This window comes from Macrobrachium nipponense, chromosome 3 (assembly GCF_015104395.2).
Source record: "Macrobrachium nipponense isolate FS-2020 chromosome 3, ASM1510439v2, whole genome shotgun sequence".
Taxonomy (NCBI): domain Eukaryota; kingdom Metazoa; phylum Arthropoda; class Malacostraca; order Decapoda; family Palaemonidae; genus Macrobrachium; species Macrobrachium nipponense.
This window is the reverse complement of record NC_087202.1, coordinates 106,707,749-106,730,256: the sequence shown is the minus strand read 5'-3', so window position 1 is coordinate 106,730,256 and position 22,508 is coordinate 106,707,749. Positions and strand designations below refer to the sequence as shown.

Here is a 22,508-nt window from a genome sequence, read left to right as displayed (position 1 = left end):
GACTTCTGACATGTCCAATTTAGCAGTTCTCTGGTATCATAGCAATATTTTACTAGAAATAGTGCTAAAGAGGACACATTTCACTGGGCGACACGGCTTCCTCGCCCAGAAATAGATTTTTCCTACGTCAAAATCCCTTTTTTAAGTAGTTTTATCCCACAAAGTGCATTTTATGATGAAATTGGTAAAAAGAACTAGGGACGTGTGAATGTTTCTCTTAGAAAAATATTGCGAATAGGCGAATTTCCCTCGAATACTGGGTAGATATGGTCCAGAGAAATCTGTGAATCGGGATAATATGAATACAGGGGCCCCACTATTGTAGTACTCCACATTTTTGGATGTACTACTAAATTTTTATTATTTTTGGGTGTGATCCCCATAATTTTGTTATAGTTGGTAGTCTCATGTTGCAAGGTATTGAAAACTTCATATTCCTGTTAAGGTGGCATCCTTCTTGATTCCTGTTTTGTATAATTTTCCTAGGAATCATTAGTTGGTTGTACATATAATTATTACTTTCTTGTGTTATTGCTTTAATGAAAATATATTTACTACCTGCCATTTTTTTTATACATAAGAGAATTTATCGGACATTAAAACCTCTTAATTTTAGCTTTAATTTAGCTTCTTTTATGGTCATTCCTTTTATCCTCTGTAGTAATTTTAATTGTCTTGTACATAAAATATTCTTACATCTTACTTGATAGTTTTGACCATTTTATACATTTGGCATTCCACAGGTTCATGTAGTTGGGTCCTTTATTTATTTTAAGTTGCAATTCTTTTGTCTGAATAGTTTGTTTCTTTAGCTTTAAAAATGAACTATAATGATAGTATCTGTTCTCAATAATTAAGATAGTGATAAGAAAGTTGGAGTGGTTGGAGAGTTGAGGTGGAAAAAGCTGTGATAACATTCGGAGGAGATTGAAGGAATACAGAAAGAGAATAGAAAGACAATATTGAACCATGTTAAAAGAAAAATTTCTCGCCTGTCATGGTTTCAGTAAGCCATCTCTCACTGACGGGCAAATCAGTGGGAAAAGCACTCGATAGTAACTTGGAAAATTTATGAAATACATTTTTTCATTGACATAACTAGAGTACATTATACTATACTGAAATTCCAAATACCGTACTACTTAAAGGAAAATTATTCATTATCAACACATACATACTGCAGTAAGGGATTTGAATTACTCAGAAGTAAGACTAATACCATATGATTTAAAGTTGTTTATTGAAAAGACTCAAGAATTAGCAAAATGCTGACAGTACCAGAGATTTAGAAGTATTATTTACAAAAGTACATAAAGATGTATACAATAAGAAATTAAATTTGTTGCTTGTGAAAAAAAAATTGGCATATGCATGCTTAAACAATTAATCTCATAAATTATTCTGCAATTTGAAGATGAAAAAATTAGATATTTTCCTGATTGAAATTATAAATCTCAAATGGACAAAATAAAACTCCCTTTTTAAATAAATCTAATTATCTATAAACTACAGAAAAAAAACAAAGATGTACATATTAAGAAATTAAATTTGTTGCTTTTGAAAAAAATCGGCATATGCATACTAAAACAATCTCAAATTATTCTGCAATTTGAAGATGAAAAAAATAGATATTTTCCTGATTGAAATTATAAATCTCAAATGGACAAAATAAAACTCTCCCTTTTTAAATAAATCTAATTATCTATAAACTACAGAAAAAAAAACCTTTCAATGAATAAATCTGAATACCATACCATACATAACCTATAAATCTTGAAATAGTTACTCATACTTTAGTACTCTATTACCATAAGGTATATGTCAACCTTAAATGCAGTGCAATAATTTACGTGGCTTTTGAACTCTGCTGTATCAACTGATGCTTTCAGCGCTGTGGAAAAAGAAAAGAATTGAACATTAGTAAAATTCTAAAAAGATACCATGTAACATGGTACGAATTTAGGAGGAAAAAAATAAAATAAAAAAACCTACTTCTATCACACCAAAAGTTCAAAAGTACATACATTTGATGGAATTCTTGACAGCCTGAGCTTAAAAAAAAAAAAAATTACAAAAAGTGAGATTTTAGTAAAACACTGGCTTCATCTAATCAGTCTGTAATTACATGTACCCAGAGGAGACTAGTCATTATGGCTCTGGCCAGTATACTTTTAGAATGGTGACGCTAAAATGTCATCCCATTAAACATTTACTTTCAATATATATGCTGAAATGGTTCAAGATTCCAATAAAAATTCTTAAAGGGCTCTGATCTAAAACTGTCAATAATTGCTACTTGACACTCGCATACAATTAAAATTTATAAAAACAATAGCTCCTTGTCTGCATGCCATTCTATGAGTACTGAATATGGCCTAACACAATGATTCAAGTTTTGCCAGGATAATAGCTATTGAATAAAACTCACTTTTCCTGCCTTTGAATCCCTTGGATTAAAAATTCCTATTTGTATCAAAGTTATAAAGCATAATTATGCTCAATTTTAGAACCTTGTAGAGCAAAATTAAGCCATATTATATAGTCATTTAGCCTAAACTAAGACATATACGTAAGTTAGCCTAAACTAAGACATATACGTAAGTTATTCAGACAGTAATTAACTATTATACTAAATTTTAATTTGCAAAAGTTTCACAGTATTGCTTGCCTTTTGCTATTTAAGCTGAGTCAGCAGACCACTACCATATTTAGCCCTTGATATACAGATCAGCTTGTCCCCTAATTTTGTAACTAATGGTAACCAGATAGTAATTCTATAATTAACTCAAACTTGAAACATAATCAGCAGCATAGAGTAGTTTTCACTCCTTCCTTGTTTCACAGTAACTTTTGTGTGTGTGTGTGTGTGTACACGTTAATTGCTCTAATTGTTGAATTGTTCATATACGAAACAAACCTTCAGTCTTAACATTAGGGTTACTAGCGCCAAGCTGGAAACCGGTAAAATTAAAATTAAACTTGTGAGATCCAGGGACGATTGGCATCTATACCGGGTCACGGGGCATGTATTACCCAGAATGCCCTTGGCGTCCTGTGACCCACCAGTTATCTTTCTACCACCTTAAGATAGGATGTGTTTACTGTCTATTTGTTTAAAGCCGGTTTTAGTTTGCCCGTTTTTATCCATTTCACTTTCATTTTTCTTGTTAATTCTCTTTCTCTGAGTGTGGTCAGTGTGGGTGTGAGCTGTAAAAGTGTGTAAGTGGTGAGATGGAGGTTTTTGCTTCATCATCGGGATCTACCGTTTCAAAGACAAAGGAAATGCTCTTGTGTCAGCGGCTTTCCGTGTTCAAGATACCTAACTTCGGTGTCGACGGATCCTCATCCAACGTGTAGTAGGTGCAGAGAAAATGTATGAACAATTACTAATCCTTGTTCTGTTTGTCGTGGTTGGTCGGTGGAACAGTGGAGGAAATTTTATGAGAAAGGCCAGTACAATTGATTGATTGATTGTGTATTATATCTGGCGTCACAACATCTGGGTAATGACACAGAAATAAATTAAATTATATAAAAAAATTAAATTTTTGATAAACTTCATATAAAAAGATCTATAAATATATTATATAAAATTTTTGTTCATATATAAGTTCTTACATAGACAATCTATGTATAATTTAAATTTGGTTAACACTTAAACGCCGACTGGACGTATTTTACGTCGACATTTTTTGTCTCTCGGGTGCCGACTTGGAAAAAACGTATTTTACGTCGACATACAAAGTTTTTTTAAAAATTTTTTTAAAAATTTCGCGGGAAAAATACTTTTAGGCCTACCAGCCGAAAACTCTTGAATCACGCGCCTTGGGGATTGCTGGGAGTTCACGGATCAAGGTGTTGTTTTGTTTACAATCGTTACGCAGGCGCGCAAGCGCGAATTTCTTTCTTGCCGCACTAAAAAGTATCTGTGACACATCTCGGAAATTATTTCGTCACTTTGACATAATTTTTGTACCATTTTAAATTAGCCGTTACATGAAGTATTATGTATATGAAAATGTGCGCATTTTTATGAAAAATACAACAAAAAAATACTCATGATTGTAGCTTTTATCAGTTTTGAGATATTTTCATATAAATAACGATAAGTGCCAAAATTTCAACCTTCGGTCAACTTTGACTCTATCGAAATGGTCGAAAACGCAATTGTAAGCTAAAACTCTAATATTTTAGTAATATTCAATCATTTAACTTAATTTTGCAACTAATTGGAAGTCTCTAGCACAATATTTCGATTTATGGTGAATTTATGAAAAAACTTTTTCCTTACGTCCGCGCGGTAACTCTTCCGAAAAAATCATACATGCGATTGTGGTAATGTTTGCACCATTTTAAATTAGCCGTTACATAAAGTTTTATATATGAAAATGTGCGCAATTTCATGCACAATACAACTAAAAACAACCCATGGTTGTAGCTTTTATCAATTTTGAAATATTTTCATATTAAAAATGATGTGACAAACTTTCAACCTTCGGTCAACTTTGACTACCGAAATGGTCGAAAAACGCAATTGTAAGCTAAACCGCTTATATTCTAGTAATATTCAAGCATTTACCTTCAGTTTGCAACAAATTGGAAGTCTCTAGCACACTATTTCGATTTATGGTGAATTTATGAAAAAAATAACATTTTCTTTACGTCCGCGCGTAACTCTTCCGAAAAAATCATACGTGCGATTGTGGTAATGTTTGCACCATTTTAAATTAACCGTTACATAAAGTTTTATATATGAAAATGTGCGCAATTTAATGTAGAATTCAAATAAAAAATACTTGAATGGTTTGTAGCTTTTCTTATTTTTTTGAAATATTTGCATATAAATCACGATAAAAATAGAAAAAAAACCACGTTCAGTCAACTTTGACTCTACTGAAATGGTCGAAAAACGCAATTGTAAGCTAATACTCTTACAGTCTAGTAATATTCAGTCCATTTATCTTCATCTTGAAACAAATTCGAAGTCTCTAGCACAATATTTAGATTATGGTGAATTTAAAAAAAAATCTTTCTTCTCACGCACGCGGATTCTCAGCCACAAAATCTCCGAAATGCGTACGTTCCATTCTCGGAATATTTGCTCAGTTTCATATTAGGCATTTCATAGAGTTTTATATATGAAAATGTGCGCAATTTCATGTGAATAAAACGAAAAATATTTGAAGGTTGTAGCTTTTCTTATTTCCGAAATAATTGCATATAAAAAAATATATATATAAAAAATTCGACATTCGGTCAACTTTACCTAGTCAGATATGGTCGAAAACTGCATTTGTAAGCTAATATTCTTACAGTATAGTAATATTCAATCATTTGTCTTCATTTGAAAAGAAATTGGAACTCTCTAGGACAATATTTAGATTTATGGTGAATTTTTGAAAAAAATATCTGTCTTACGTTCCGTGCGCTACGAATTCATGCATTATTTTGTGATAAATATTTTTCTCTGTGTTGCTTTTATCGTTTTACATGTGTTATATACCAAAATGATCGCAATTTAGTGTACATTACAACGAAAAAAAGAAGTAACTCGTTATCTTTAACCGTTTGCGCACAGCGCGATTGAATACAAATTATATATGAAAATTTCGTTTTTGCGCTATCATATATCGCATTATTTATATATGATAATGATAATTTTTTCATTTCTGATGTTGCATACTAAACTTCAGCCAATGACAAAAAAAGGAGCCAAAAATGAACTCTTAATCTTGAAAACTAAACGCACTGTGAATTTTTGAAAAAAATATTTTTTCCGCTTCGGCGCTCACTCTGAAACACCTCCGGCACACGGGAGACATTTTTTTTTTTACCGCTTCAGCGTTTAAGGGTTAAGGAGGCCCGCCTCCCTCATAAAAATATATAACTGCTCTATATTACAATCCTTCCAAGAATTGTAGCTAGGATAAAATTACCTACTCTGTCACGACCGACAGTAACCTATGTCTCAAATCTCAAATTCAAGAATCTGGGACATTCAACCAGCAATGTCTCACAGTCAAGGGCACAGTACAGTTCTCGCAAACGGAGGATTTTCACGAGACATCAAGAACCCATGGGTGAGTCTTGTATGTCCAATCCTCATCGGCACAAACATCGTTTCTTGTCCTTGGCATCTACGATATGACCAAGGAGAAACACTGATGACGTGATACTACGCATTTTTTGATTATTTAAAATATCCTCCCACTGGGACTGCCAACATTTTTTAACTCTGACCTACTAGAGGATACAAATCCCGATATGGTAGTAGGCATCTTGTGGGTTCTGAGGAGCTGACTGCAGAACTTTGCAAGTTGGTCAGCTTTCTCATTCCCAGCCACCCCAACATGGGAAGGCACCCAACAGAACTTTATTTCTTTCCTCTTCTTTTTAGTAAAGCAGCCATTCCAATATATCTAAAATCAGAGGGTTTAAAGGGTTAAAAGATTCCAGTGACTGAAGAACACTTCTTGAGTCACAATATATAATTTTCATTTTCTTCCGAATTAAAAACTTTCCTTTAAAGCTTTTAAAATTCCATATAATTCTGCTGTAAAAATCGATGCAACAGATGATAACCTGCCACTTCTCTCTACATCAGGGAAGGTTTCACCAAAGCCAACGCCAGCATCTGACTTTGAGCCATCCGTGAAAACTGCAATGGAGTCATCATGTTGCACGGAATGTTCTAAAAATATTGACCGCATGGCCTCACTGGACAATTCTGTCTTGGTAAAGTTAAAATATCTACAAAATTTTACCTCTGGAAAGTTCCAGGGGGGACTAACTGAATATTTTGCTGGTAAAATCTCGATTCTTGGCATATTTAACTCACGGACAATAAAATTTACTCTAAAAGCAAATGGATGAGGTTGCTTGGGGTGATTTTCATAAAACTGCCAATGCCTTTCATTTTTCATACAAATGCTGGTTAAAGACCTAGGTAGCCTCTGGAATCTATACCAACTCCGAACCAGCAGACGCTTGTAATGAAGATCCAGTGGCACCTCATCAGCATCTACAAGCATGCTCTCGTGGGAGATGATTTAAATGCTCCTGTACATAATCATATTCCTCCATGATGAATTGAGTTGAGCATTTTAAGGCTATTTGGCTTCGCAGAAGTGTACACCTCACACCCATAACTTAATTTTGAAAGACCAAGGCTTTATATAATCTCAACATCTGAGTTTCGGTCTGCACACCACGAGTGTGAGACACGACTTTCAGCAAATTCATTGCTTTCAAGCATTTTGCCTTAACATATTTCAGATGTGGAATCCAAGTCAGCTTACTATCAAAATCAAACCAAGAAACCTTGTTTCACCAACACAAGGAATTCTCTGCCTATGAATGAATAGATCTGGATCAGGGTGGATTCCCCTTATACGACAAAAGTGCATAGTTATCGTTTTACTGGCAGAAAATCTAAAACCATTAACCTCAGCCCATTTTATTATATTATCAATGCAGAGCTGAAGGCGGCGTTCAGCTACTGCCATCCTTGATGCTGCAAAGGAAATTGACAGGTCATCTACAAATAGGGTATAGGTTATATCTGGGGGAATTATTTTAGAAACCCCATTGATTACCAAGGCGAACAAGGTTACACTTAAAACACTTCCTTGTGGTACTCCTTCTTCTTGATTGAACACATCTGACAATGTTGCTCCAACCTGAACCTGAAATATCCTATTTTTTAAAAAAGCCTATTAAACAGGGGCAAATTGCCTCTCAGGTTACATTCATAAAGGACCCTCAAAAATGCCATATCTCCTCCATGTTGTATCATAAGCCTTTCTCTAGATCAAAGAAAACGGTGATGTGATGCTGTTTGTTGGCAAAAGCTTCACATATTGAAGATTCCATTCGTACCAATACATCAGTTGTGGAGTGCATACTCCGAAAACCACACTGAGCAGGCGAAAGGTATTTACCTCTCTCCAAGTACCACATCAATCGTGTGTTCACCATTTTTTCCATGATCTTACACAACAAGATGTCATGCAATAGGACGATAATTTTCTGTCTTGAACGGATCTTTTGGTTTTCCAGGTTTTCCAATGGCAGTGATTTAACTTCTCCCAAAGCTTGGGGAAGATATGTTCTCGGTAAATTCTGTTAATTAGGCTTAATATGAAAAGTCTGGTATTTTCAGGGGTATGCTTAATCATGAATATGTATATCAATCCAGTCCAGGAGCTGATTCTTACATTTATTCAAGGCTGATTCAAATTCTCTAATAGTAAAAGGAGCATTGTACTGCTCATGTCGTTGAGGTATTAAAATCAATTTCGACCTGTTCCATTATCCGTCTTTGAGCTGAATAGGGTCTATCATCATTTTTCTTAGCAACATTAGCAAAATGATTAGCAAACTCATTTGCCACTAACTGGGGGTCTGCTACCTCGCAACCATTCACCTTGATAACTGGAGGTTGACAAGGAGTGAACTTGCCTGCTATTTTTCTAACTCTCTTCCAAACTAGGGTCAGAGTTTTTGAATTTAGTGAAGATATGAATATTGTCCAAGATTCTTTTCGTGCTTTTTTGATTTCCAAGCGAAAATGAGCTCTCGCTTTTCGAAATTCTACACCATAATACTCACATTTTCGTCTGCGTCTGGTGAAGCAGATCTCATAGTTCTATGGGTTTCCTGGCATTTACGAGTCCACCAGGGAACTGGTCCGGCGGACAAATTGCCTGAAGTCCTAGTATAGATTGAAGACCAGCCGAGAACATTATTGTATTCAAAAAGTCAAGAGCGTCATCTACACAGGGAAAGTCATCAGCAGTCATCTATTGAGCTGTGCTCCTGGAACGTTGACCAATCAGCTTTACCAATGTTCCATTTGGGTAGCCTTGAAGATGGAAAGGACTTGATGCTACACTCACCACTATTGGAAAATGGTCACTGGTAAATCTATCATTTATAGCTTTCCAAGTAAAGTCAATAAGACAGTCATCACTACATATAGATAAATCAATTGCTGATAACGTGCCTGTTTGAACATGAAAATGCGTAGACTCCCCAGAGTTGAGGATCCCCACATTTTTCATCTTCTATGATGGAACCTAAGCACCTTCCTCTTTGATTGGTGATGATATCACCCCAAAGAGGGTTTTCTTCCATTCATATCTCCCAAAATCAGAAAAGGACGTGGTAACTGTTGAATAAGAGATTTGAATTCATTGATGGGGAAGACTTCGTTAGTGGTAGATAGAGAGAGCATACTGTATATTTTCTTTGCAAATGGATCTGCACACCAATCACTTGCAATGCTGATTGAATAATAATAGGATTTTGTGGGGTGTCATTTCGAACATACAAAACACCACCACCATGGCTTCCAACATTTAAATTATAGGTGGAGTGATAGGATGTATACTCTCGTGGGCTGGGGCACATATTATTACCAATCATGGGTCTCCTGCAGAGCCTATACAAACAGGAGACACTTCTGATATGAGCAGCCTTAACCCCTTACCGGGTGGGTGAGCAGAATGTAAACATTGCGTTCGGCTGCCGAACTGAATCTCTCGGAAGTGACCTCAGTTTGGAGGGTGCCGATCATAAAAATATTTGCCAAAATACACTAATCAAGACAGGCTAATGAAATTATCAGGTATTATTAGCACTATAATAACGCATATTCTCTGTTAGTTTTATCATCCTACAGGGAAAATAAAATGATTTTATGAAAAAAAAATGTGAAACTCAGTGTCCCTTGTACAAGGGACACTGGTGGTCGGTGAGAAAACTACGGTCTTGAATAGAAATTCGGTCTTACAGAATGTTGGTATATCGCACCTGGAACATGCACATAAAGTATTATCAAAATAGAACAGTAAATAAGCACGTAATAACAAAAAAAAAGAGCAAAAACTAAAGCGAAAGCCCCGCCAATAAATATGGAAATCGCTAATTTTATAGTATATCTTTCAAAAATTGGTCAGTGTCATTTTCTACGTTTTCTAAGATTAGTTTCATCACAGAAAACAACTTTAGGGGCATCAGGGGTATCTAAACTAATTTTTCAAGTTTCTTGTCCTCAGAAGAAATCGCTTTTTCGCTTTTTCTCTGGTTTGGTTTTTTTTATATATAAAGTTACTATATAGGCTTTATTTCTACCTTCATTTATCTGGTGTTCATATTTTTCTATTTGTAAAAATGTAAATACGTGGGAATACAAATAAATAAATACAGTAAATAATGATACAACTGGATTTTTACTTGGGTAGAAGTTATTACATGTTTACACTTGTCTGGTTTTGTGATTTTTTGTTGAGACGCAGTTCATCTGTCACCTACACACTACTATAAGCAGTAATAATATTTTTTTGGGTTCATCATACGTCTGGCATCGTGTCATACTGTGCTATTTTGCTCCAAACTCTTCAAACCGAAATTACGAAATGATTGGAAGTCCCTATCTGAAAAGAGGAGTTTTGGTGGTACTATGCGTACCACCTTTATGCACCCGGTGCGGTGTAGTAGACTTGAATGGTGGTACCCACCTACCTCCAAACAAACTTTCGGTAATGAAGAGGTTAACTCTTCCCATTTAGCTCTCAATCCCTGACAGTTCCACTGGAGAAAATTAATGAATTTTATTTTCCTTTAGAGGCTGTTACATTAGAGCCTCTTTTAAGAGCTTTCAGCTTACAACCTTGCTCTTTTTTTCTGGAAGGAGACCGATTGTTTAGGGCTGCCTTCCTTTTTAGAGGATTATCAGTCTCAGGAACAGCAGACAAAGCTGGTGTCGCCTGATGGGGTGTGAGGATTGGACACTGGTGCATCCTCCAAAGCATTTATAGCTAGTACATCCTCCAGAGAGGTGGAGTGCCAGGTATACCCGACACAGCCTCCACAGAGGAAGTGTACCAGAAATCACTGGTTCTGCTTCCATAGAAGCAATGGTGCCAGAAACCACCGGCACCGCCTCTAAAGATGGTGGTAGTGCCAGAATCAACTGGCACCACTCTGAAGAGGCAGGAGTACCAGAAAATCACTGGCACGGCCTCCGAGGAGGCAGGAGCACCAGAATATCACTGGCGCAGCTCCGGAGAGGGGCAGGAGCACCAGAAATCACTGGTGCAGCCTCCGGAGAGGCAAGAGCACCAGAAATAACTGGCGCAGCCTCTGAAGAGGAAGGAGCGCCAGCAACAATTGGCGCCACCTCCAAAGAGGCACGAGTAAGGGTCGTTACCAGTTTCTTATTCAAATTATCCTTAGTTAACATTTATATTTCTCTTCGGTTGGCAGCGACACTAGAAAAGGATATTCCTGGTCTAACATATTGATTCGATACTCTCTCTTTTGCCTCCCTAAATGTGATACGTTATGCTACCCTTAAAGTTTGAATCTCTTTTTTCCATGATGTATACATCCCAATTAAGTGAAGATGATGGATGAATTTCTCCACAATGTATACATCTGGCTTGATTATTACATATGCCATGCTCTGGTTCACTGCATTTGACACAAATGGCTGGCTTGCCTTGCAGTTTCTGTCTACAGGACCCTAACATATGTCCAAATTCTTGGCAATGGAAACATCTCCTCGGTCTTGGGATATATTGTTTTAATCTTGAAATGTAGCCAGGCTGCTTTTACTACAGTAGGTAATCTAGTAGAATTAAATGTAATAATCAAATTGGGAAGTGGTACAAAGACTCCATTTACCTTTTTCTTCATTCGCTCAACTCTTATTACACACCTTGATCTTTTAGTTCCTCTACAAGTTTTTTCTTCGGCGTATGTCATCAGTTGGGGAGCATATATCATTCCCTTGGAGTGATTCCAAAAAGCATGTGCTCCACATTGTACTTTGACTCCTCCAAGGTGTGATAATATTTTCAGTTTTTCAGTCTCTTTGGCTGAGGTAGATTCCACCGTCAGCTTTCCTCTACCTTCATGGGAAATCTTAGGCTCACGGCCACAACACTTCACAATGTCTCGATATACAGCAAAAATATCATAACCATCTTCTTCCAAATTTAAAGTTAAATACTTTTCATATGACTTTTCAAATATTCCAGGTCCAATTTCAAACATGTCTCTGCTTAATTTCCCTTTACTCTGTACAGGAGCATAGGGTTTCAGTGTAATTGCACTGGAAGGTTTTTTGGATTTTTCCAGAGTAAGTTTGTCAGGGGAGGTTCCAGTAGTCGTTAACTGTGCCGATTTACCGCCATCAAAGGGTCCAGGGGTACTTGTATCTTTATTTTTTGATTCCATAAAGATCAAAGTAAAAAAAAAAAAAATATATATATATATATAAATAAACCTGAAAACCTTAAAAAGATATCATCAACCTTTCATCATGGAGATTATTCTTCCACTAATGGCACAAGTGAGAACCGACTCCCAAATGTCCTCATCCATACCCTACCCCACAGGGATGGCACAACATAATTAGAGTGGCCCAAGTGTAAGCCAAACCCGCTTGATAGGACTGAGAGTATTACCAGAATACAATCATCCCCACTCTAATCACATTATGGGCAAACCGGACAGAATGCCGAGAGTCCTATCCACAAAACTAGACCCCCCTGGAATCCGTGGTCCAGCCCTGCAAAATAGTTCCGCCTGATATCACTCAGGTCCGAACATTATCGGGCAGTTGATGGTCCTGCCACGGTTCCCACTATTTAGCTTCAGATATAAAACCCCAGTCCCAGCTATGATATCTCTTCTGTTTACCAGGTCCAGTAATTTTTGCAAAGTGGAAATTTCCACATAATTAATAAAAAAAAAAAAAAAAAAAAAAAAAAAAAAAAAAAAAAAAAAAAAAAAAAAAAAAAAAAAAAAAAAAAAAAAAAAAATTACATGAAGGAGAAGGATTTAGTAAGAATGAAAAAATTGCAGAAAGAAGAAAAAGTTCTGACTAATTTAGTTGGATCAGCAGCTGGGCCCCAAGGACCAGTGAGAAAGCAACCCCACCAGGCATCACGCCCCAGCTGCTGGTGCCTAAGCCCCCTACCCACGTCAAGGGGTCAGCATCTAGGGGGAGGCCAGTACAAAAGGAAGGAGTCAACGGCATGGATGATCAAGCGTTGCCAGCTTCTTTTGTATCGGCAATACAAAAGACTGCTCCATATGTTTCGCCACCTGCTTTTGATTTGTCCCATACCCCTTCGGATTCTCCTAGCGGTTTGTTATCGGAAACTCCAGGAGGGAGGGGGAGAGCATCGCCATCTTTGTTCCAGGTGCCCGCTCCCAACGCGAACAGGATGGAAGGTACGTGGGCGGCAGTAGGCCTAACAGGCGTACCAACCTTGGAAGGTTTGCTGTCGCATTATATAGTGTCACGATTCCAGCAGAGTCTGGCAGCGCTGAATATTCCTCATCCCCCTGGCTTGCACTTTATGGGAAATAATGCTGCGGCTACGCCAACAACTTCTATGTTTACAGCGATGCAGAACGTTGGAGGTAGTTTTGCTGCAAACACAGGGATGGTAGCAGCCGCCACCCAGTCTCTCCCAACAAAATTGGTGATGTCACACACCATGGCAGATGTGAGGAAGTCACAGCCTACTACTTCTCGGTCTACTTCGCTGCCTCCGGACCCAAATACGCTTTCTGACTCGGTGGTACACACTGTAATGAAGAAATTACAGGATCTAGAAGAAAATTAATAAGAAAGACAAAAAGAAAAGGCATGATTCGTCTTCTGCGTCTTCTTCCTCTAGATCAGCGTCATCGCTAAGTTCGATGACGTCACGGCGTGTACTACCAGTCAAGCGTTGGAGGATACGGGATTTCGTGACTGATCCTCAGGCCAAGAGGAGAAGAGTGAATTCTTCTTCATCTTCGGGCCAGGACTGTCACATCCCAATCAGCAAAAAAGGCAAGAAGTCAGTGGCTGGTAAGCTCAAAGCTGGCGGACGAAGCCGTTTACAAGAGTCCGAACGAGCGAGTGAGTGAGTCGACGGTCGCTGGGCTAGTGGCCAACGCAGAGTTGCCAACAGAGACTACAAAGAGTCTTAGAAAGACTACAATGCCGTTGGCGAAATCGACGTTGGGGGCGAAAAGTGCAGCAAATGATAGAGCACAGATACCGGTTTCACCTGTAAGACTGTTTAAAATATGGAGGAAGGATGAAAAGGCTCCTATTAAAAGAACGAAGAATAGAGAGTTGGCAACCTCATCTGATACGTTGGTAGAAAGCGTTGTCCGCCTAGATGAAGGAGCAAGGCTGAATTCTCCGATGACCGTTGGAGACTATATCAATCGTCATGGAGAGGAAGTTAGCTCGGTTTTGAGGGCGCCTTCATCATGGAGGTATAGGCGAGATTCTCGCTCTAGATCCGCAAGCAGAGAAGGAGTGAGGTAGTCTTGTTCTCCTGCTTACTGTTCGGGATAGAGCCGTCGGCGATCATCAGAGATCAAAGAGACCAAGGCCGTAGGGGCAGGCGGCCACGAGACACCCGACGTTTGTCAGGGGTAGGAGTGAGAGAGCGCCTCCTGTGGCTGAGCACAGTAAGCTAGAACCGGAGGAAGGGGAAAACCAGGAGTTTCTGGCTTCGCATGCGCAGGTGATTGAATTGATTCGTCAATTCAATAACCTTTTGGGGAGAACGGAAACACCTGCCAGTATGCTTCCTCCGGGGATTGACATGGCGTTTGGGTTGCAAAAGGATACCAAGGTGTCGTATGAATTGCCTTGTTCAAGTCATGCAGAGTCCGTTTTACAACATGTAAATGCATGGATTGCGGGAAGGGATAATTCCTTAAGAAAAAATTGATTCCTTAAGAAAAAATCGATCGTTTAAGTTTATCCCTCCTCCAATGATGAAACATAGGAAATATTATACGACACCGATGGTTCCTTTGCTATCTAGACAAATTAACCCATATGTGGTAAGGTTAAGGCCTGGATTAACCTTAGATAAAGTTAAAATGGAATGCCCTTCGATGACTTGCCAAAAGGCTACGGTAGAAGCAACAGCTGCTTTTGTCTTTCAGACTGCTTCCTGGCTGGATCTTTGGTCAACAGTAGTGGCGAAGATTGCATCCTCAAAGTGACGAGAAAAGTAGTGGATGAATCAATGTTCATTAGATTACTGCAATCAGGTGCCACAGCAATTGCGTACTTGAAAAATTTAAGTGCCAATGTTTGGGCAAATATCCTGTTAATGAGGAGGGATGCTGCTTTGGCTAGACTAAGCAGCACTGTTGATTTGGATTCCCTGCTAGCAATTGCTGTTGCCAGAGGCCATACTGGAAGAGGCTATAGATAGAATGAGAATGGACATTTAACTATCGATTGGTACAGCAGGCAGTTAGAAAAACATCTAACAGTCAAGCCAACCCCTATGGAGGTAAGGCAGCAGCAAATACCTCGAAAGAAGCCAATGAGGCATAACATCCCTAATAGAATAACAAGACCCTCTCCCCCAAAGAAGTTGGCTCACCGCCCCTTTCACAATAGAAATAACAGAGGAAGGGGGAGAGGTTCAAGACGATAGGATGGGCGCCTCTCATCACTCAGCCACACCAGTGGGGGGTTGCCTGGCAAATCACTGGAAGGTGTGGCAGGAACTGGGAGCAGAGCAGTGGGTGGTGAATGTTCTCAGGGTCGGGTATTTGATTCTGTCAAAGTATCCCCACCCCTGACAGAACAGCCATTACCTCACCTCGCTTATGCTCAAGAATCTCAGAAGGCTTTTATTCTGCAAGAGGAAGTGAAGATGATGGAAAAAGGGGGCTGTGGAACAAGTATCCATTCCGTCAAAGGGGTTTTGCAGCAAGATTTTCCTTGTACCCAAAACCAACGGGGACTGGAGGACAGTAATAGACCTGTCAACATTGAATCTGTTTATAAGAAAAACCAGATTCAGAATGGAAACTTCAAAGACTGTTTTACAAGCAGTCAGGGTCAAAGACTTTATGCTGACAATCGTCTTGAAGGACGCATACTTTCAGATCCCAGTCCATCAGTATTCCAGAGAAAGTTTTAGAGTTCAAAGTCCTGTGCTTTGAAATGACAATGTCTCCTCAAGTTTTTACAAGTGTGTTCACTCTCGTGTCGACATGGGCGCATGCTCAGGGGATTAGGCTAATAAGATATCTAGATGATTGGCTGGTGATAGCAAAGTCCAGAGAGAAATTACTCGGGGACAGGGCGACCCTTCTACAGTTTTGTCACAACTTAGGTATTGTGATAAATCAGAAGTCACAGTTGGATCCAAGTCAACGGCTAGTGTATCTGGGAATGGTTATAGATACAATAAAAGCCAAAGTATTCCCGACAGACCAGAGTAGAGAAATGCAAACAAGTGGTGAATGCCTTTCTGGAAAAACAAAAACACAGCCAGCAAAACAGTGGCAGGTAGTATTGGGAGTTCTAACTTCCTTGGAGAAGCTAGTACCACAAGCGAGGCTACACCTTCAATCTCTACAATGGAGGATGGAGTTTTGGTCACCAGTAGTAGATCACCCTTACGAGCAGATTCCATTGTCGGTAGAAGTGAGGAAAGACTTGCTGTGGTGGGTGAAGTACAACAATCTAACAGTGGGTGTTCCCCTTCAGCAACCCTCCCCGGATCTCTAGCTGTTCTCAGATGCGTCACTAGAAGGTTGGGAAGCCCATATGGAGGAGCTGATGGTTTCAGCAAAATGGAGTGGCGAGGACAGAGAACTCCATATCATATAAAGGTGCTGGAGTTAAAAGCAGCATTTCTAGCACTACAGGAATTCAGGGGGAGGGTGAAGGGGCAATCAGTGGTATTGATGTCAGACAACACCACAGTAGTAGCTTACATAAACAAACAAGGAGGCCTAGTTTCTCGACAGTTACATGTGATGACAGTTCAACTTCATTAGTGGGCTGAAGAGAACCTAGTAGACATCAGGGCCAGATATATTCCGGGAAAAAGAAACATAGTTGAGCTGCAGGGATCAGATCCTGGGAATGGAGTGGTCCTTGCACCAACATGTAGTAGACAGGATGCTCATGTTGTGGGAAAGGCCGATCATAGACCTATTCGCAACCAGGTACAACAAAAAGTTGGAAGTATATTGTTCGGTAGTCCTAGACGTAGAGGCAGTATCAGGTGCGCTACAACACCCATGGGACAATCTGGACGTTTACACATTTCCTCCATTTTGTTTAATCTGTCAGCTTCTGAACAAGGTAATAAAAAGCAGATGGCAGGAAATATCAGAAAGTCATCGGCAGCAGTATACCAAGGAAAATGGTCAGCATACTGTGATAGATGTCGTAGAGGGAATTTGTCTCCACTTGGTACCACTATTCAGCAATTGGCAGACTTTCTGATATATCTCAGGACAGATAGACATATGTCTGTATCTGCAGTAAAGGGGTACAGGGCTGCTCTAGCCTCGGTCTTACGCATGGAAGGTGTGCACATTTCATCTTCATGGGAGTTGGCCATGTTGATGAAGAGCTTTGAGCAGTCATGTTCGCCAAAGGAACTAATAGCCCCAGAGTGGGATTTGACCATGGTACTAAGTAGTCTGACAAAACCTCCCTAAGAACCACTAAGGCAGTCCACAGATAGGAGCCTGACCCCGAAGACAGTCTTCTTATTGGCCCAGCTTGAACCAAAAGGGTGGGGAACTACATGGCCTGTCATATATCGTAAAGCACCCGAGAGGTTGGAAGTCAATGGTATTTGAGTTTGTTCCAGAATTCCCGGCCAAAACTCAAAATCCATCAATAGTGAATGGTAGATTCGACTCCTTTTCCATACCTTCTCTGGCAGATTTCGTAGACAATGACAAAGAAGAGATGCTTCTGTGTCCTGCCAGGGTAATAAGAGAGTACTTAAGAAGGACAAGGCACCTCAGGCCGGGGTGCCGAAGGTTGTTCGTAAGTACAGGACGGAACAAAAAGGAAGTGTCCAGGAATACAACATCGTTTTGGCTAAGAGAAACGATCAGGAATGCCTACATGACAGAAGACAGGGGGTCAGATAGCCAGGAGAGGGCTACGGCTCATGACATCAGAGGCTTTAGTGCTTCTTTGGCATTCAAGAAGAATATGTCTGTGGAGAGAATTCTGAAAGCTGGTGTTTGGAAATGTCAAAGAACTTTCACTTCCTTTTTTTTAAAAGACGTTGCCCATAGATCCTTGGATACCTTTTCCTTGGGGTCCAGTGGTGGCGGCCCAGCAAGTGATATAGCTCATCCAGTACCCCTGGCGGTCAGTTTGTGTGTAGTCTAAGATGAAGGTATGAAAGTAGAATGAATGGGATGACTGGTCTTTTTTTCTTCACTACTTTCTTTCTACTCCTTTACCTACGGGCAGTATGAAGGAGAGTACCATCATAGGCTGGAACGGACTAGATGCAGGTGAGGTGGTCAGCCGTACTGTAAAGTTATTTTAAAGTATAGTACACTTTTCAGTAAAAACACACCCCTCTCTCTAATAGGGAAGAGAGGGGTGATGGTAGATCCAGATACAAGGGACAAGAGTGGTTTATGAGAATGGAAGGTTCTCTATTTTCCCATAGTTTATAAACCATGGCATGGTACCAGCACCCAGTGAGGGAAACCAATAGATTCTCTTATATCTTTGGTTCAAGGGTTTATAGTCCATCCTCTTGGAATACTCCTAATATTTGGAAATGGATAAAGGTGGCAAACTCCCAGTCAGGTATAGAGACTTACCTCCCTCCAATAATTAAGTCTATCCTAATGTTAAGACTGAAGGTTTGTTTCATATATGATCAAATGACAAATTTGTAACTAATTTGTATTTTTCATAACTAACAAACCTGAGGTCTTAACAGTTAAAGGCCCACCTCAAACCACCCCTCTAGTAGTCTAAACTGGGTTAGAAGTGTAACTGGTGGGTCACAGAACGCCAAGGACATTCTGGGTAATGCATGCCTGTGACCCAGTATAGATGCCAATAGTCCTTGGATCTCACAATTTTAATTTTAATTCACCGGTTTCCAGCTTGGCGCTAGTAAATCCTAATGTTGAGACCTCAGGTTTGTTAGTTATGAAAAATACAAATTAGTTACAAATTTGTCATTTTTGCTTTCAAACTCTAGGATAAGGGGATGGCAATCCAAGTAAAAGAATCGTAACTTGAATTGTACATAAAAATTGCAAACCCTCCTATCACTATGGTAAAAAATTAATTCAATAAATGCATCTAAATCATGAGATTTACAACTGCAATTTACATAAACTGATATTAGTATAGTTTGAAAGGATCACCAGGACTAATTTCTGAATTCTGTTCAGCCTCCCCCTAAGAATGATGGTAAATGAGAGGGGAAAACTGGAGTAAGGTAAAAAAAAAAATAAATGATTTAGCAGCATTATGGAAAAATAGTAGAGAAATTAAAAAAAGTAAAATGCATAAAAGCAATGCAGCTAGAAGAAAAAGAACATGATGTACAATCTACAAACTATTGGTGGTAACCTGTAACAAATGCAGTTTTGTAATCTCTGTTGAATATTCACTTTATTTGTACACAAGTTAGGAAGTCATTTCTTTAAGGACAGTTTTCAGTTCACAAAATGTCACATCAAAGCTAGATCAAGATTGAGGCATAATGACATCCATGCATTCCATTCTAATCAGTGAAAAGAGGAAAAGACTGACTACATATAACTAATTAGTAAATACATAAAAATTGAAAAGGCTCTCACTTCACTGATCTTCACATGATTACAACTTTACTCTTAGAATGACGGAGGTCTAACAAAACTCTACTAAAATCCAGGTAATTAATGTGATGAGAGTGTGTGGTGAAGATTTGAGCATGAAAGTTAAAATGGGAATGCATCAAGTGAACTGCAAGAAAATTAAATTGCAAAATGGGGCCAAAGGGATACTGAAAAGAAATTTTGGTACCACTTTCAGAGCACAAAGCCTACCACCCAATACATACAGTTGAAAGCACTTATGACAAAAGAGAAATCAAAGTTAAGGATAGTACAAACAAAATTAGAAAATTATTTATGCGTAATAAATATGATGAATTTTAATTAAATTTTTATTTGTCATAACTCAGAAACATTTGGCCGTGACAAAGATAAAATTCTCTGGCGCCAGCTGGAGCCTAGCTATAATTAATACAAGGAATTAAGTAGCCAAAGAGACCTCTAAAAATGCACCAAGCTAATAAGAAAAGATTCCCCCTCTAATTAATCTTACCAACCAGCTTTACAACTAATAACATCATGAACAAGGAACCTAAATCTGGTAAAAGTTTCCTCACACAAGATGCAAACTATTAAAAAAATCCTTTGTACTTCATTAAACCTAGCAAGAATTACCCTCTCTAAAGATTACACTCGACATACAATTTTTTCAAGCTAAGAGTGTACTGAAACTTTTACATAATGGTATGTTCATTGTCTGCATTACAAGCATCAACTGACCAACACAGTTTTTTAACAACTTTGGGCGTTGATGCCGACAGTAACCAATAACAGCCATAATATGTAATGAAGATGAAAATGATATGATAACATAGATAGGAAACGAAACTGTCATAAAAATCTACCACATACTAATTCTAAAAATTCTAATTACCACACTGTATACTGTTTTCTTCTATTTTCAGCATACAGTAGTTTGAGTAGTTTTCAAAAACCAGATTGTCCTTACATGAGTACTTGGAACATCCTTTCACTAGAAAAAAAAAAAAGAAAAAATAACAAAATATATAAAATAACTGCTGTATACAAATAAACTTATTTTTTATCACTCAACCAAAAGATTGAAAATGTAGTAGTGTTAACCATAAACTTAAACCCTTAAATATAGTTAATTAATTAAAAACGAATACCAAGTATGTAACTCCAACAGTGGCACAAAATTTCATTGTTCGTGAGCCTATTTCTTTCAAAACAAATTTATTGTATTATTCTTTGGTTAATCTCTCCAAAGATCACTCACAAGTCAGATTAGCACTCACAATGATATTCCGTACCAGTATATTATGGTTAGCCTTGATACTACGTATAGTGTGAATCATTTTACAACTTGATCCACCTTGCTTAAAAACTTCCTGCGACTTATTTGCATTCATTTTTACGATGACAAACAAAAATGACTAAAAGAAATAGTATCAATTTTTTCCGTTATTTTACACGAACCTCAGTGATACAGATAAAGTTAACTGCACTCAAGTTTTGAGTGCCAAGCTCCTTGGCTTTTAGATGTTACTAAATTAAATAATATAACCAGAGTATTTATATAATATAACCAGAGTATTGCCTATCTCAAGAACACAGTATCAGTATCATCTTGGACAGGACACTTCCTAATATCCAAGAGTAACTTAATCTAAAATTTACACCTTCACATTTTGAAAGGAATTAAAACCATTATTTTACTATGGAAAGGGAACTTACTTAACAGCTGGTGTAAAGACAAAATTGCCATTCTCTTCAATAATCTTTGGCTCTGTTACATGCTCATCTTAGAATTTTAAACTATTATAACCAACAAATTTCTCTGATCATATTACTCTTGTCGTTTTTAGTTAACCAACTAATGAAAGGTCTCCATACTAAAAATTATTAAACCTATTTTTCCTAAATTACCACAAAATGTTTCAGCTATCAACTACTTAACCTCCTTTTGCTTCTGACATTTTTGCCTCTACTATTTCTGAGCAATTCATTGCCCTGGTTACAAATAACTTTACCCAAAACAATAATGAATGTTAATGAACAGCTTATGTTAGACTTCTTTGTCTTAAGGTCTCGATTAAAAAAAAAATTTGTTTAAGGTACATTCAAAAGCAAGACTTGGCCTTTCCTTCCATTTAGGCTTAAAGTGGATTGTCAGTTTTATAATTTCATTAAGTTGTTGGACTCACTTATAATGCTACTTGCAATTGATATTTCTTAATCATTGTTGAAAAAGCTTACTCACCAGTACCTTCTGAACTTTATATACTCTTCCCCATTAAATAATAACAATAAAAAATTTTCCTATATTTTTTGCTGCTTTTACACCAATTTCTGTTTTATTTAATAAATCACAGGCAAAGTTTTAGACTTCCTGTTAAAAAAAATCTTGAATCCTTAAATACATTTCAATATGACAAAATAAGACCTCTTTAATTTCAGTGGCCAGGCCTCTCTTAAGGCATCTTTGTCATAACCACAAACTCATCTTTTTCATAACTACAAACTATGACTTAGCACCTCAAATTAATACAATCTTTTAACCTAGCTAGGTACTGTGGGGTTCAGGTAAAATGTGATCCATGGTGTTTTGTTTGTTTGTATGGTGTTTTTACATTGCATGGAACCAGTGGTTGTTCAGCAACGGGACCAACAGCTTTACGCGACTTCCAAACCATGTCAAGTGAACTTCTATCACTAGATATACACATCTCTGATCCTCAATGGGATCCATGAGAATTGAACTCGCGACCATCGAGGTGGTAGACCAAGACCAAACTGACCATGCTGTACATTTTTGTCATGTGTTGGTTTGGTTTGGATAAGTTAGTAAGATCAACCCATGAATCATCAGTGCTCAACAAGCTCTCCAAAGA

At 38.1% G+C, this 22,508-nt stretch overlaps 1 long non-coding RNA gene across 2 annotated transcripts; it reads right to left on the bottom strand.

Moving 5' to 3' along the window:
- Positions 1–1,221: 1,221 nt before the first annotated feature.
- On the bottom strand, positions 1,222–21,680 carry LOC135221939 (uncharacterized). Of its 2 annotated transcripts, none has more exons than XR_010316129.1 (2): positions 20,528–21,680; positions 1,222–1,891 (listed from the first exon to the last, which is right to left on the bottom strand). It is a non-coding gene; the product is annotated as an uncharacterized LOC135221939 (long non-coding RNA). The 2 variants fall into 2 exon arrangements; XR_010316130.1 differs by having other exon boundaries at positions 20,603–21,680.
- Positions 21,681–22,508: the final 828 nt, after the last annotated feature.